The sequence below is a fragment of the Hypanus sabinus genome, chromosome 14 (genome assembly GCF_030144855.1).
Source record: "Hypanus sabinus isolate sHypSab1 chromosome 14, sHypSab1.hap1, whole genome shotgun sequence".
Lineage (NCBI taxonomy): Eukaryota > Metazoa > Chordata > Chondrichthyes > Myliobatiformes > Dasyatidae > Hypanus > Hypanus sabinus.
The window spans coordinates 8,097,129-8,114,109 of record NC_082719.1 but is presented as its reverse complement, the minus strand read 5'-3'; positions in this window follow the sequence as shown (position 1 = coordinate 8,114,109).

Genomic DNA, 16,981 nt, shown 5'->3' with positions numbered 1-16,981 from the left:
CAACTCCATAATTATAAATGCTTTATAACCTTCTTTACAGTTACCCACTGAGTAAAAGCATGCAAAGCAGAAAATGAAAAAGCAGGTCAGGCAGCAGCTATGGAGAGTCAAAAAGAGTTAATGTGTCAGATCAACGACTTTTCTTTTGTTACTGAACCTGCTGACTCTGCCTGACCTACTGAATATTTGTAAAATTTAGTTCAGATTTCCAGAAATTGTAATATTTTGCTCTTAGGTAATACTCCAGAATTGTACAACATTCCAGTATTGCGTAAAGTACTTCTAATTGAGGACATTTGCAAGAAATAAATTTCAATGGTTTGGACATTTACTCAGCAAAAAAAATGAGACTGAGAGCTCTTGAATTTGAGAAATGCTGTCAAAAAATTGATGTGCTTGGTTGTTGACATTTAAACCTGAAGTTAATGAAGTTGATTAACTTCAGTGGAGCAGAATTTCAACGACTGACTATATGTATTTAATTCTAGTGACTACCTCAAGAATTGTAAATTGAATTTGAAATGATTATATAATGGGCTTTAAATTTGCATACAGAATGTAAAATTAGCTTTACTGGTGAGAGGATTTGCTAAGCAATGTTGTTATAAATTAGTTATCACATTAACTTCTTTCTTAACCGTATAAACAATTAGGTTTAATGTTCTAATAAAAAAAACATGACAAATCTTATGCAACAGACCATGATATTTTCACAATTTTCTAAAGTTAGCTTGCAAATATTTGCAGTCTTTGCTAACTCGCCGATTTGCCTTAATTGGAGTGGAGAATGCTGGAAATTAGCCGCCAAAAGTAGGAGCTTTTAATCACTGACAGCAATTTTGGGATTTCCACATTACATCATGGATGCTTGTAAAGTTAAGGTTCCTGTTAATTTTGCTGTAATAACAGTGAACATAGTTAACTTTACTGTCATCACAATTATGAAACTGTAGTGCTCAGTGTAACTAATTAAACCTTCAAAGATAAGGAAGTAGGCAGAACTGTCTCTGACCTTGTTTTAAGTTGTCTTACTGTCTTCTTGGGCGCCTTCGAATTGAATTGAATTCACTTTATTTCTTACATCCTTCACGTACATGAGGAGTAAAAATCTTTATGTTACCTCTCTGTCTGAATGTGCAATGTCCAATCATAGTAATTTATAATAATTTATAATAAATAGAACAGCCAATGTAATACAGAGTACACTCAAATCAGCGTGAGTTCATCAGTCTGATGGCCTGGTGGAAGAAGCTGTCCCGGAGCCAATTGGTCCTGACTTTTATGCTGTGGTACCGCTTCCTGGATGGTAGCAGCTGGAATAGATTGTGGTTGGGTCTCCAATGATCCTATGGGCCCTTTTCACAAACCTGTCCTTGTAAATGTCCTGAATCTTGGGAAGTTCACATCTACAGATGTGCTGGGCTGTCCGCACCACTCTCTGAAGAGTCCTGCGGTTAAGGGAGATACAGTTCCCATGCCAGGCAGTGATGCAGCCAGTCAGGATGCTCTCAATTGTGTCCCTGTAGGAAGTTCTAACAGAACAAATACACAGGTTATAATAGAACTCACATCATTTTCAGTGGTCTAAATTCAATGGTCATGCAAATTAGTTGTAAAATAACTTTTGATGCTGTAAAATGACAAGTAGATTAGTTACACATACTGTTTCTAAGACACACAATCAAAATCAGAAAAGAACAAAGTAGAAAGAATAGATATAATCAAAACTTGCCTGTTGGTGCTAAACTAAACTAGCCACATTGTCTGTATTGTTGCCTCATGAAAAAGTATCTCATCAATATTTTGTTAAAAAATAAAGGGATTAATCCAGCTCCACATTCTATTGGAATACTTCCTTGCTCTAATTAGTCACAGAATTGCTGTAGACATAGGGATCAGCAATATGGTTGACGTATTGTAAAGGGTTAACCTTTATGCTTGTTGAGTGTCTCACCACCGGAGAACTGGCTGCAGGAGCTTTGATTACTGCTTTGGGAACACACCGTGAGAATGCAATACTGTGGGGTGGGAACAGCCATGGGTGCATGGAAGTTTGTTGAGCACAAGGGTGGGATTCGTGAAGAATGGTGACAAGAAATGATTGGTTCTAATTTAGTGATTTGAGATGGTGCTATGTGTTGGTCTGTTTAATGCAGCATTTCATATCAATGAAGAGGGTATAAAAGCAGAGTGGTGAGGGTAGTTCTTCAGGCCCCGCCAATGAACTAGCCGTGAGCAGTGTTGCAGATCAGGTGGGAGGTGTGGTACAGTGAGAGGGACCAACACATACCAAGATAAATATTTTAATGCCTGCTCTGTTCTATCCCATTAAATGTAGTTTTGTGGTTCTAAGTAGATAATTAGTGTCGGTGTCCTTCTGTCTCATCAAATTAAGTCTGTGAACCTATTGGTGCAATGAAGCAGATGCATAGTGAAAAAAAATTAACTCAATTTTTTTTTACTTTCCCACCAATATTTCTGAATAGCACTGTAATAATTCTGTAAACGCATTCGATTCTTAGTAAAACGTGTTAAATGGCAGACACAAAGACTAAGTACCAGTTAGTCTGCAAAGATAAGACTTTGGCTGATTTATTCTTTCTCTCTGTGTTGCTGCGTGTTTTCAGCATTTGCTGCTTTTATTCAAGGTTTCTATCATCTGCAGTTTTCCACTCTTCACCGGTTTCAGATAAGAGCTCAATCATGATCAAAATCAAAAGAAATGTTCCCCGATATTCCAATATTTAAAATCTGCTTCAAATTTCAAGCTGCATTTGATGATGGTTTTGACAGATATAATGTTGGAAGCTGCCCTGCTAGATCCCACCTCAAATGAGGAATTTTTTTTAACAAGCAATCTGTTGCAGAAACTCAGCAGTTTGTACAGAATCTGTGTGAAGAAAGGAACTGTTGATATTTTGGGTCATGATATAGGGTTTCAATCTGAAATGTCAACGATTCCTTGAGTTTCAGTTGGATCTATATGAACTCATGGAGCTGGAGTCACTGATTGTTCAGCTCCATATTTTAGAACTGACATCACTGGAAGTCAGTCCCAGCTCTTCTGCCAACCCCTCTCCATAGCTACCTAGATTTTGTGGTAATAAAAATGGTATTAAGGAATATATCTGACAACTGTTTCTGGTGAATACACAAACATTGTTTAAAATCTCATAATCTTGCAATGGTCTTCCTGGTTGTGCTACTAATCTAGAAGCTTCATTCTCATAGCAACTGGCCTTAAATTACACAAGGAGCATGAAATGGTTACCCTTATTCACTCAAATCGCACTGGTTTTGCCAAAAGATGTTTGGGCTAGTTGATTCAATGGTTAGCGATTTTCTAACAGCTGAAAAGACTTAATTAGTACAAAATAACACCTTTGGAACTGAAAATTAATATCTAAAAATAATTGTGCATCATCTCTTCTAATTACAATTATTGATGAAGCTATTTAGAATATAATATACCTATTCTTCCCATCTCTTTAACTATTTTCTATTCCTTTACCATTCCTTATTTATGTTCCTTATTTTAGATACTAAATTAAAAACCCCTATATAGTCTGCAGTCTAAGGGAGGGACATTCATCCTCAGAAGTTTGAAAGGAAGTCAAAAGAGGATGCTTAATTTGTTTTTTATGTTAGCATGACACAATTACAGCTCGGGTGTCAGAGTGCAGATTTCAATTCTGACATCATTTGTTGGGATACTGTATGTGCCCCTCGTAGAATGCATGAATTTTGTCCAGGTGCTCCAGTTTCTTCCCACAGTCCAAAGTTGTATTAGTTATTAGGTTACTTGCTCATTGTAAGTTGTCCCATGATTAGGCTAGGGTTAAATCGGGGGTTGCTAGGCGGTGCAGCTCGAAGGGCCGGAAAGGCCCGTTCCGCAGTGCATCTGAATAAGTAAATAAGTTGCTGTGTTATGGTAAATCCAAAGGTACAGCGTCTCCCAGTGTTAAATGTTAAGAACTGCAGTGAATCATTTGCCTATTAATGATTACAAGATTGAGCAATCTTTGTAGAATGTACTAAGTGCTGTGGGTAGCGAGTAACTTGATTAACAACTGTTGTGTCACTGTCAATAATTTTAAAGGTCCCTGTTTACATGAAACACAGAGGACTATCATTTGTCTTGTATGTTGTTATGCATGGTTGTAGCTATTTAGGTACCATTTTTAGGATAAAGCTCAGCAATCTGCTGTAACTTTGCCTATGATGGGACAGGGGTGGTGTGATCTGTGAAGGTAATCAGACAGTCCATAAAATGGTGAGATATCACCTGCTTCCTCCCAGAAATAAAAGAAAAATTTCTCTCTTAGAAAGGACTTCAGACAATGTACACACACAATGTAGAATGTAAAATGTATGAAGCATACAAGCCACTCACTAAACAAACGACCTCCATTGATCTGCCAACACTGCTGTTACCTACCATAAAGGTCCACGGTGAAGGTTTGGAAAACGGTAATCAACTTCCGTATCTTGAGAGCCACATCTTAGTGAGGACAAAGATCAACGACAAAATTCACAACCATTTCCAACGACATTTAGGCATCTAAAGAGAGAAATATGTAAAGATCAGGACCTTAGACCTAATATAACTTCATGGTCCATAGGTAGTGTTTACTGAGAGATGGACTGCCAGCAGCAGGAACTTTACAGCATTAAAGAAATACCTCAAAGGCTTAGGAGCTGTTCATACCCTACAACCATCAGGCTCCACGCAGCTGTGGATAACTTCAATTTCTCTTCTCTAAACTGATTCTACAACCTACAGACTAATTTTCAAGGACTCTTTACAACTCATCTTCTCAGTACTTTGGTTATTTATCAGTCATTGTTTATATATAGTTTATTTGTAAATACTTTTGTATTTCTTTTTTCTCTGTGAATGCCTGCAAGAAAATGAATCTCAAAATATATCTTGGATAATAAATTTAATTTGAATTCATACTTCAATACTGTCTGCATAAAATTCTTCCATTCTACAGGATATGCGGCTCATTGTTAACATCCTCTCTCAGTCAAAGAAATGTCAAGGTAGACGTACCCGATACTATTCTATGTGTAAGGCTGCAGAGATTGCCAAGTCATGATGATAAATCATATACTCAGCATCGACAGAAGGTTGAACCTCATATTCTCCTGCTTCATGATCTCAGTTTGCACAAGGCATTCACAAAATTTTTCCAGTTCTAAATAGATACGCAATGAAAAAGGCACTATAAGATAATTTCACAAGATGAAACAAATTAAAGAACTCTACTATAGAGACGTCAGCTGCCCAGCTAACTGATGTGACTCCTACTGCTAACCACTCCAATCTGTTTCGTCCAAGAACATTTTCATTTCTAATACAGAGTAATCCTTCTTGACCCTGTTGTGTATACCTTGTTCTCAGTCTGGTATGAGGCTCATTTGTCTGACTGGCAGAGCGATTGCATCATAGCTCTAGTGATCTGGGTTCACTCCTGACCTCAGGTGTTGTCTGTGTGGTGTCTGTATGTTCTCACTCTGATTGTGTTGGCTTCGTCTGGGTACTCCCAGTTTTGTTCCACATCCCTAAGATGTTTTCATTGGTGTGTTATTTGGCCATTGCAAATTGTCTCTGATGTGTAGGTGAGCTGGTACCAATCAGATAAGTCTGCTACCTACAACACAATAATTCAGGGAGCCATGGTATGATATCCATGAAAATTACAGATCACCATGACCCTCACTTTCATAAGGCAAGAGATGCCCTCATCCCATACAAGAATAAAATGAGATTTACTTGGTGAACTTCTGCATCTCTCTATGAACACAGGGCTATTCCTCTATTCCTTTTCACAATGACATTTATTATTCTAACTGCAGCCACACCAGCAAGTTAAAGAGCCTTACCAATTAATGTAAGATACTAATACTACTCTTTAAACTCTCATACGATTTAAAAGCATGCTTCAGTATATGAAATAAAGTTTAAAAAGCAGCATACATTTTGAAAACCCCTAATCCATGACCTTCGATTCTTTTATGAAGCCGTACAGATTCCCTCCTTGAGTAGTTTCATCAACCATGTATCTTCATCACCATGTTTGTGAACTTCATCCAGCATGTAATATCTCTAATGCAGCTATCTATGTCATTTGCATTTATTGAAAGTGAGGGTCATGGAGCTCCATAAGTTTCATGGGCACCATACAGTGGCTTTCTGAGTTATTGTGTTGTAGGTAGCAGATTTCTGTGATTGCTACCAATTCACAACCACCTGCAGCTGGGCAGCAGGAAATCCAAACCAACACTGGGAAGAGCAGCAAGTCACCATGGACCATTCTCAAGAGCAATCAGAACCTGCTGGGTTTTTTCTCATCTTTAGTAATGTGCCTGCGCCTTTTCATTTCTCTGAGGATTGTGTATACTGTTAAATTGTCTCTGTTTTGGATGCTGGCTGCATTCCCTGTGGTGATTTTAGTTTGCAAAGGAAAAGCCTTTGCAAATTGTTCATTTTGTTACTCAACCTGATGACATTTTTATGCCAATTGCTTGTTTCTGCCACCTCTTATTATCATATGTCTTCTTCCAGACATTAGTAGACAGTTTCTTCCACCATTATGTGGACTCCGTTATTTTTGTCTACTTAACCTATATAAGTTTGGGTGGTGGGGTGGAGATACGTCTCTACCAATTGAGGTGTAAGGCGCTCCTTCCTTCTGCTAGCCTGACGATCACCGCTGGGCAAGGTGCAGCACCTGCTTAGCCCCCTGCCCCAATCAGGGTCACGTGAAGCCATGGGAGCAGGCGGTGGACGGTCATGTGAGCAGTCTTGGTTATATGATCACTGACACCAGGCCGACAATCTCTGAAGAGCATTGATAATGGCTAGGGGTCACCCATCTTGTAAAGACACTGTCCAGAAGAAGGCAATGGCTAACAACTTGTGTAGAATAATTTGCCAAGAACAATCATGGTTATGGAAAGAGCATGATTGTCCATATCATACGACACAGCACAGAACAAGTGAACGATATGTTTGCCCACAATGAGAAATCAATGAGGTTTTTATCAATCGAGGACAGTTGCTTTAAGCAGAATTCACTTGCTCTATTAGACTCCATGGCATTTCTAGCAAATTCCAAGACAATTAACCAATGTATTATAGATACCAGAAATCTGAAATGAGAACAGTTAATAGAAAAGTCAAAAATATTGATTTTTTCATTCTTACGGATAATGCTTGGCCTACTAAGTACTTCCAGCATTTTACGTTTATAATCACTATGTAGTTTTCATTTTGCTATGTTAAGAAATTTTTACTTCTGGTAAAATTAACATCATCATTTCCAGTAGAAGGCGTTTCCACAGTCTCTGATTGGATACTTTTCTATTTTTATTTATTTGGGGATAAAGCGTGGAATTGGCCTTTCCAGCCCTTTGAGCTGTGCCAGCCAGCAGCCCCCAACATAACCCTAGTCTAATCAGGAGACAATCTGCAATGACGAATAAACCTTCCAAATGGTATGCTTTTGAACTGTGGGAGGAAACTGCAGCACCCAGAGAGAACTCATGTATTCCATGGAGAGGATGTACAAAGTCCTTACAGACGATGCTGGGATTGACCTCCGAATCCTGACTCCCGAGCTGTAATAGTGTCATGCTAACGGCTTCGCTACCATTGACTTGATCATGAAAAGCTCTCTGTTTTTCATATGTTCGTCTTTGGAATCCAAAAGGGACTGCCAGGGTTTAATGTAATGAACAGATAGCCCTGAATGTACACCCAGGTTATAGCAGAGAATAGACAGATTATGAGAGTATTATTAGGCCATTTGACCTATCAAGTTTGGTCTGCTATTCATGCTTTGTTTGATCTTGACCTCAATTCCATTTTGCTGCTATTTTCCTGGAACACTTGACTCCCACAGGGATTAGGGCATTGACTGTCTGGTCTTGAATGTATTCAATGATTCAGCCTCCACAGTTTCCGAAGGTAAATAATGCCCACCTTCTGAAATAAAAATATATCCTTGGGGCAATTACTTATTCTGAAGCTGTGCCCCCAAGTTCAAGGTTTCTCCTGAAAGGGAACTATCTTCTCAGTGTCTATCCTGTCAAGCCTCCTCAGAATACTTCAATAAAATCTACCCTCGTTCCTCTAAACAATGATGAATTTGTCACCAACCAGCTCAACTTTTCCTCATGGCAGTCTGTTCATCCCAGGAATTAACCTGATGAATTATCTTTGACCTGCAGAAGACTTGCACTGCTGTGGTGAACTACATATACCTGTCTGGACACGCTCCCCACCCCCACCCCGCTGACTGCTCATGTGGCTCCTCCCATGGACTGTGGCTCCTCCCACAAACCCCTGTATAAAGGTGATTGGAGGCACTGCTCCTTCCTCAGTCTCCAGGATGTCGTGAGGTGGTCGCTTGCTGCTGACTGCTCTCTTCCAGCGAATAAAAGCCTATCTTTTGCCTCATGTCTCCGAGAGTTATTGATGGTGCATCAACTGCATCTGTGTTGACTTGCAGAATTGCCTATTGGAACCTGAGACAGAATCAACCTGGTGAAATATCTGAAACCATTAGTAATTGTAGTGTTATGGACTGGGCGACAAAGCGGACTATTACAAAAATAAATTGTTCCACATTAGTCCTTATGACTTATTGGTTATTTTTATTCATTTTTCAATTTTTTCTACTTATTTAAACAATTTTAATAATTCTTAAGTATCTCTGATAATGAATAGTTATTAAAACATGCTCATGATTTTTATAGTCTGCAACCCTGTTAGTAGGATTTTGCCATCCCTCACAGATTTCAGTTTTGGGAATGAAAACTCCTCAGAGAAATGACAAAGACACTCTCACTGGGTTCCAGTCTACTTTGGGCTAGTGAGACTGGCTCTCCACATCTAAACCATTATGAATTGGCCTCATGCATTTTTCATTAAGTAACTCTGTAGAACAACACATAACTATAGATCATTCCTTAATTCAGTGTCTGTGTCTACTTCTGCTCTTCCATGACATACGTGCCCATAAATTCAAGACTGGGTAGCAGTATCTATGTGCTGTGCTAGCTGCTTTGTCTTGTTTGTGAAGAAAACCCCTTCTGGACATTATAGATTGTTGCTTTTTAATATTCAGTTCCCCGACACCTACAGATAGAAGAGTTTAGCAAACATATTTTTGTCTGCTGATTCATTCATTTCACTTACTATGGCTAAAGAGAAAATAAGTTAAATTTTAGTCATTGATGATCGGAAACAGACTAAAATAATAAAATGAATAAATATAAAAATACCAAAATAAGCTCCCACTATCTATTAGATCTATCAGTGGTGTGTGTCTCAAATGGCCCCTGGCAATCAAGCCCACCTCCTGGCCTACTAAGTCCAGCAGAACAGTTTCTATTGACAGAAGGGACAGAGGTGGGTTACTGGTGCCTTAAAACCAATCACTTCGGGCAGATGGGGCTCAACAACTGTGGTTGGCAGAACATCTAGGAGAATGAAAACTCTGATCTCAAGCCTCCACTGCTTTGTGGCTAAACCCACTCTTGGGGAAAGCTTCAGGAGTGAACCCCGGGGGAAAAGTCCAGAGCTGGAGTACCTGAGGCAGTGTTTTGTTGCGCTCTCTGCAACAAATGCACGAGGGAGCCTGCTATTTTGGAAACTGCTTGCTCTTCATATCATACATCCCTGGTTTGGATACTGGTTCGTGTATCACATACACAGCTGAGACACAATACCCATGGTCGACCCCGACAAACAGAAGGCCTCGAAAATCGAAGGCTATTGGATGATGCTTTTGAGATTCACAGCTGCGCTCTGCAAGCTGCATGCAGCTACAATTAATTTTGTTAGAATAAGTAAACATCACTGGAAGAACTCAGCAGATCAGGCAGCATCCGTGAGAAAAGAATAGCCAACGTTTCGGGCCAAGAGCCTTCATCAGGACTGGGGGGGGGGGGGGGGCGGGGGCGGGAAGAGAGGGCCGGTCCAGTAATAGAGATAGGGGAGGGGGTAGGGCCTAGAGGCGCCAGGTGGAAAACCAGTCAGAGGAAAGATAAAGGGGGAGGGGGAGGGGATAAGCATGAAAGAACTGAAGAGATAAAGAAGCAGAAAGTTGAAAGGGGAGAGAGGCAGAGAGGGACCTGGGATAGGGGAGGGGGGGAGGGGGAGGGAATTACCGGAAATTGGAGAATTCGATGTTCATACCACCAGGCTGGAGACTACCCAGACGATATATGAGGTGTTGCTCCTCCAACCTGAGATTGGCCTCATCATGGCAGTAGAGGAGGCCATGTATGGACATATCTAGATGGGAATGAGGGGCAGAGTTGAAGTGGGTGGCAACCGGGAGGTCCTGTCTGTTGTGATGGATGGAGTGTAGGTGCTCAACGAAGTGGTCCCCCAATCTGCATCGGGTCTCGCCAATGTAGAGGAGGCAGCACTGGGAGTACCGGATGCAATAGACGACTCCAGCAGACTCGCAGGTGAAGTGTTGTCACACTCCTTCCGGTTGCCACCCACTTCAACTCTGCCTCTCATTCCCATCTAGATATGCCCATACATGGCCTCCTCTACTGCCATGATGAGGCCAAACTCAGGTTGGAGGAGCAACACCTCATCTACCATCTGGGTAGCCTCCAGCCTGGTGGTATGAACATTGAATTCTCCAATTTCCGGTAATTCCCTCGCCCTCCCCCTTCCCCTATCTCAGGTCCCTCTCTGCCTCTCTCTCCTTTCAACTTTCTGCTTCTTTATCTCTGCAGTTATTTCATGCTTATCCCCTCCCCCTCCCCCTTTATCTCTCCTCTGATTGGTTTTCCACCTGGCGCCTCTAGGCCCTACCCCCTCCCCTATCTCTATTACTGGGCTTCGGTCCTCTCTTCCCCCCCATTCCTGATGAAGGGTCTCGGCCCGAAACGTTGGCTTCGCTTTTCTCACGGATGCTGCCTGACCTGCTGAGTTCTTCCTGCGTTGTGTACGTATTTTTTGATCCACAGCATCTGCAGTTGTATTTTTGTGAATTAATTTTGTTATAGTGTTCATTGTTGTTGGTGGTGTCAACAGTAGGATTCACGGCCTGTGCTAAAGGAAGGTCTTTACTGCAGTTCCAGCCTAAGCTGGCTGGAGTCATAGGAGGACTACTCCCACCATTCTAGCTCACCCCTTCTGACAAACAATCCACAGCTTTTACTTAACTGCTGTAACTTAGAGTTAACCATAAGCTTTGTGTATTCATAAGTATGAATTTTCATGATTTGATCTCCTTTTGGTAATTTGAGGGCACAATGACTGATGACTTAGAACTTGAACCTTTGTGAAGAGGGGACAAAGGTTTGAATATTAATCAGCCCATGAGATGTAGGAGGGTTTGGATGGGGGTGAACTGTGAGGAACATAGAGTTCATGCTACTTTATACTTGTGCATTGTAGAAGTGGACAAAAGTTGCTTAGTACATTTAAACAACATCCTGTTATGCAACTGTAAAACAATTAAAAATCAACAGCAGTTACTAAAGTTTCACAGTGGTGAACGGCTGGCAGCAACATTGGATTCAGGGTGAGTGACTTAGCACTTTTCTGGCCTGATGATTGCGTGAACATTCCCTATGTGACTTCAGCCACAATGGTCTCTATCAAACCTCTGTTCAGGTGACCCTCTGACCCTTTTCCCACCAATCCTGACTAGAGAAAGCCTTGTTGGTGTGAGAGGGACTGCTCGGCAGATGGCCACAAGAAGGCACTGGGGAAACACCAGTCCAGGCAATATGTTTGGGCAGCTCTCATAATTTTAGATTATATTTTATTGTTTAAATTAAGAGAGCATTATTTTAAGGTGATTGGAAGAAGTAATTTGGGGACTCAGAGGTAGGCTTTTACAGTGTGTGGTGTGTGTATGGATCACACTGCTGGGGGGTGATAGATTGGAAGCACAAGAGACACATGGATGGAAGAAGAATGGAGGTCAATGTGGGAGGCAAGTGTTAGATTGATCTTCAAGTAAGTTCAAAGGTTAGCACAACATCATAGGCTGAAATCCTGTATTGTACAGTACTGTTCCATGTGTTCTAACTCTCCTTCCTCGAAATATTTTGACAAGTGGGAGAGAGACTATTGTCCCTGTAGATGAGATGTCCCTATGGATCTCTGCAAATGATCACAGGGCACCATGTGAAGATTGGAATAGCCACAGGCCGTCCCCTAACAGAACACTGTACTGTGCACTTTGTTACTCCTTCCTCTTATATTTAACTGAAAGGGACATTTGCTGCTCATATTTTGACAATTGTGATAGCAAAGAGCCCTTCTAAGAACCTGGACAGTCCAAGCTATCCTCACTGGACAAATGGTAATAGACTGAAGGACTTTCCAGACTGAAGAAGATGACGAGGCACCGACATTATGGTCATTCACTGCAACCAAGGAAGACCCCAGTTTGTGACGCTGGATCGAATCACTGGACCTGGGCTCCTGTGATCAAGAGATCTGCCCCAGAGCAATGGCCTTTCCACTTTAAAACTCACTCACACAGGTTTCTGGTTTCTGGTTTCTTTGCCAGTTTGTTGGTCGACTCTAGTGTGAGTAAACCTAGTTTCCTCATTCCGTAGGACTGTCAGTTCTAATGTCTGCATCATTTCCTGGATACTCTACGTAAACCTTGTCTCCGTGTAAAGACTCTCCTGGATACCGGTACCCCGTTCGCGACGGTGCTGACGCCTCACGACTCTGCCTCTGCACCTGTGTCCTGCGCTTGGGTTCATCCTCAGCCTCGTCCTTATCACATCAACAGGCCCTCACTATCTGAGACATGCCCTCTTCTCATTATTACCATCAGCGAGGAGGTACAAAAGCTTGAATATCCACATTCAACATTTTAGGAACAGCTTCCTCCTCTCTGCCATGAGATTTCTGAATGGTCCCAGTACCTATCAATATTACCTTGATATTCCCTTTTGCATTATTACCTTGTAGTAATTTTATGCATTGCACCGTACTGCTGCCACAAAACTATTTCATAACATATGTCAGTTAAAGAGTGTCACAGTAACATAGCGGGGGTGTCAGAGTTTGGAGTTTAATGCTAGTGTCGTCTGCAGGAGTCTCTGTATGTCCTCCTCATCGAATGAGTGGGTTTTCCTCAGGCACTCCGGTTTCCTCCCACAGTCCAAAGATGTACCAGGTATGTTAAATAGCCACTGTAATTTGAACCGTAATTAGGTTAGGGTTAAATCATGGTTGTCAGGTGTTGCTGGGGCAGCACAGTTTGAAAGGCCAAATGGCCTATTCCATGCTGAATTTCCAAATAAATAAAAATAAATAAAATAACCTTGCTTTTTATTCTGATTCGGAATCTCTCCTGTCTATGAACTTAACCTTACCAATTCCTCTGGAGCTTGTTCCAACCAATCGGTCTTCATGCTGCAGGACTGATTCGATGATGTCGACTGGAATGTCTTCCATGATGAGGATGTCTCCAGGTTCAATGACGGACTCACGTGCTTCATCCGGAAGTGTATCGACAACGTTGTCCCCCAGAAATTGGTTAGGGTCTTCCTGAACCAGAGACCTTGCACGACATACAGCTTATGTCGCTGGCGATCAGCTAGAGCTCAAGAAAACCAGCTACGATCTGCACAAAGCTATCAAGACCATGAAACAACAATACAGGGAGAAGATTCTTTCTTTTCTTTTTAAATCTTTTTATTAGTTTTAAACAAACATAAATGAAACATGAATACAAAGTGTTTGAGAGTACATAATTAATAGTTTAAATAGACATTCAGATGTATAATAATAAAAATATATAACCTCTCAAACTCAGAACATTAATGAACAAAGAAGTAAAAAGAGAAAAAAAAGAAAAACCCCCAAAAAAAAGAGAGAGAGAAAAAAAAACAAAAAAAAACACTAACCAACATGGCCATTGAATAATATTAAGTACATATACAGTAGTGCCAATAACTCCGAAACTCCATCCAAATAATTAAGGATAATATAAGTAAGGTTTAGGAAAAGACAATTCAACTCATGTGAAAATGCTGAATAAAAGGACTCCAAGTTTCTTCAAATTTAACTGAAGAATCAAAAACCACCCTTCTAATTTTTTCTAAACTCAAACAAGAAATAGTTTGAGAAAACCACTGAAATATAGTTGGAGGATTAATTTCTTTCCAATTCAATAAAATAGATCTTCTAGCCATTAATGTAACAAATGCAATCATTCGTTGAGATGAAGCGGATAAACGGTTATTATCCCTCATTGGTAAACCGAAAATTGCAGTAAGAGGATGCGGTTGGAAATTAATATTTAAAACTCTTGAAATAACACTGAAAATATCTTTCCAATAATTTTGTAAACAAGGACAAGACCAGAACATATGAGTCAATGAAGCAACATCAGAATGACATCTATCGCAGGCTGAATTAAGATGAGAATAAAATCGAGCCAGTTTATCCTTAGACATATGAGCTCTATGTACAATCTTAAATTGTATTAGGGCATGTTTAGCACAAATAGAGGATGAATTTACCAATAATAAAATTTTTTCCCATTGCTCAGTAGATTTAGGACAATGCAACTCTTCTTGCCATTCCTTCTTAATTTTTTCTGATATATCTGACTGTAAATTCATGATCATCTTATAAATGATGGCTACTAAACCCTTTTGATAAGGATTAAGGGCTAAAATTCTTTCTGTAATGTCCAATGGACATTCTTTCAAAAAAGACTGTAACTCATTATACAAAAAATTTCTAACTTGCAAATATCTAAAAATATGGGTTTTAGGTAAATTATATTTATTAGATAGCTGTTCAAAGGACATAATGTTATCATCCAGAAACAGATCACGAAAACATGTTATACCTTTTGTTTTCCATAAAAGAAAAGCTTGATCCATAGATGAAGGCCGAAAAAATAATTAGATATTATAGGACATGATAAAATAAATTTATTCAAACCAAAAAATTTACAAAATAGAAACCAAATTCGTAATGTATATCTGACTATAGGATTAGTTATCTGTTTATTCAATTTGAATAAAGAGAAAGGAAGTGAAGATCCTAAGATTGAAATCAGTGAAAAATCTTGCACAGATTTACATTCCAAATTTACCCATTGTGGGCAAGTAGCTAGAGTCAATTCTTGTGTCCAGAATATTAAATACCATATATTAACTGCCCAATAGTAAAATCTTAAGTTTGGTAAAGCCAAGCCACCCTCCTTCTTAGGCTTCTGTAAATATTTTTTGCCCAATCTAGGATTTTTGTTCTGCCACAAGTAAGAAGATATTTTAGAGTCAATAGTATCAAAAAAAGCTTTAAAAATATAAATTGGTAATGCTTGAAATAAATATAAGAATTTAGGTAGTATCATCATCTTAATAACATTAACTCTATCAACCAATGACAAAGATAGTGGAGACCACCTAATAGCAAGTTGCTTAATTTGATCAATTAAAGGTAAAAAGTTAACCTTAAATAAATCTTTATGTTTTTTAGTAATTTTAATACCTAGGTAAGTAAAATAATCTGTAACAATTTTATTTGGTAAATGTTTATAAATTGGAACTTGCATATTTAATGGAAATAGTTCACTCTTGTTAAAATTCAATTTATAACCAGAAAAATTACTAAATTGAGCAAGCAAAGACGAAATAGCAGGGATAGATCTTTCAGGGTCAGATATATATAATAACAAATCATCAGCATATAATGATACTTTATACGTCCTCTCCCCACAGGTAATACCCAGAATATTAGATGATTCACGAATAGCTATAGCCAACGGTTCTAAAGCAATGTCAAATAGTAAAGTACTTAAAGGGCAACCTTGCCTTGTACCACGAAATAGTCGAAAAAAGGGAGATCTTTGATTATTGGTAAAAACCGAAGCTAAAGGTTTATGGTATATTAATTTAATCCATGATATAAATTTTGAACTAAAATTAAATTGTTGCATTGTAGTAAATAAATATGGCCATTTAACTATCAAATGCTTTTTCAGCATCTAAACAAATAACACATTCTGGTATTTTAGATGAAGAAGTATAAATAATATTGATTAATTTTCTAATGTTAAACGATGAATAGTGATTTTTAATAAATCCAGTCTGATCTTCAGAAATAATTCGGGGTAATATATTTTCTAATCTAATAGCCAAAATTTTACTGAAAATCTTAAAGTCCGTATTTAACAAGGATATAGGCCGATAGGATGCACATTCAGTAGGGTCTTTATCTTTTTTAAGAATTAAAGAAATAGAAGCTTCATAAAAAGATTGTGCTAATTTACCTATACTTACTGCATCTTTAAAAATTTTACAAAGCCAAGGAGAAAGTATAGAAGAAAAATATTTTAAAAATTCTATGGGAAAACCATCTGGACCAGAAGCTTTACCAGAATTCATTGAAAAAAATAGCCTTTTCTATTTCAGACTCCGTAATAGGTGTATCTAAAATTACGTTATCCTCAACAGTTACATTTGGAATATTCAATTTCCTTAAAAATTCATTTATTATAGAGGAGTCCTTAGTAAATTCTGATTGATATAAGGAGTTATAAAAATCTTGAAAGGCTCTATTTATCTCTTTGTGGTCGATCGTCGGAGTACCATCTTGTTTATGAATCTTAGTAATCTGTCGTTTATCAGAAACAATTTTCAATTGGTTAGCCAGTAATTTACCAGACTTATCTCCATACATATAGAATTGGGTTTTTGATTTAATTAACTGACTTTCAATCGAAGAGGATAATAATAAACAATGTTCCATTTGAAGTTCCACTCTTTCTTTATAAAGTTCTTTGCTAGGGGTCATTGAATAAATCTTATCAATTGTTTTAATTTTATCAACTAATGTTAATATTTTAGAATTAGTTCATTTCCTAACTCCAGCAGAGTATGAAATAATCTGTCCACGAATATATACTTTAAAAGTATCCCACAAAATTCCACTAGAGATCTCTGCTGTAGAATTTGT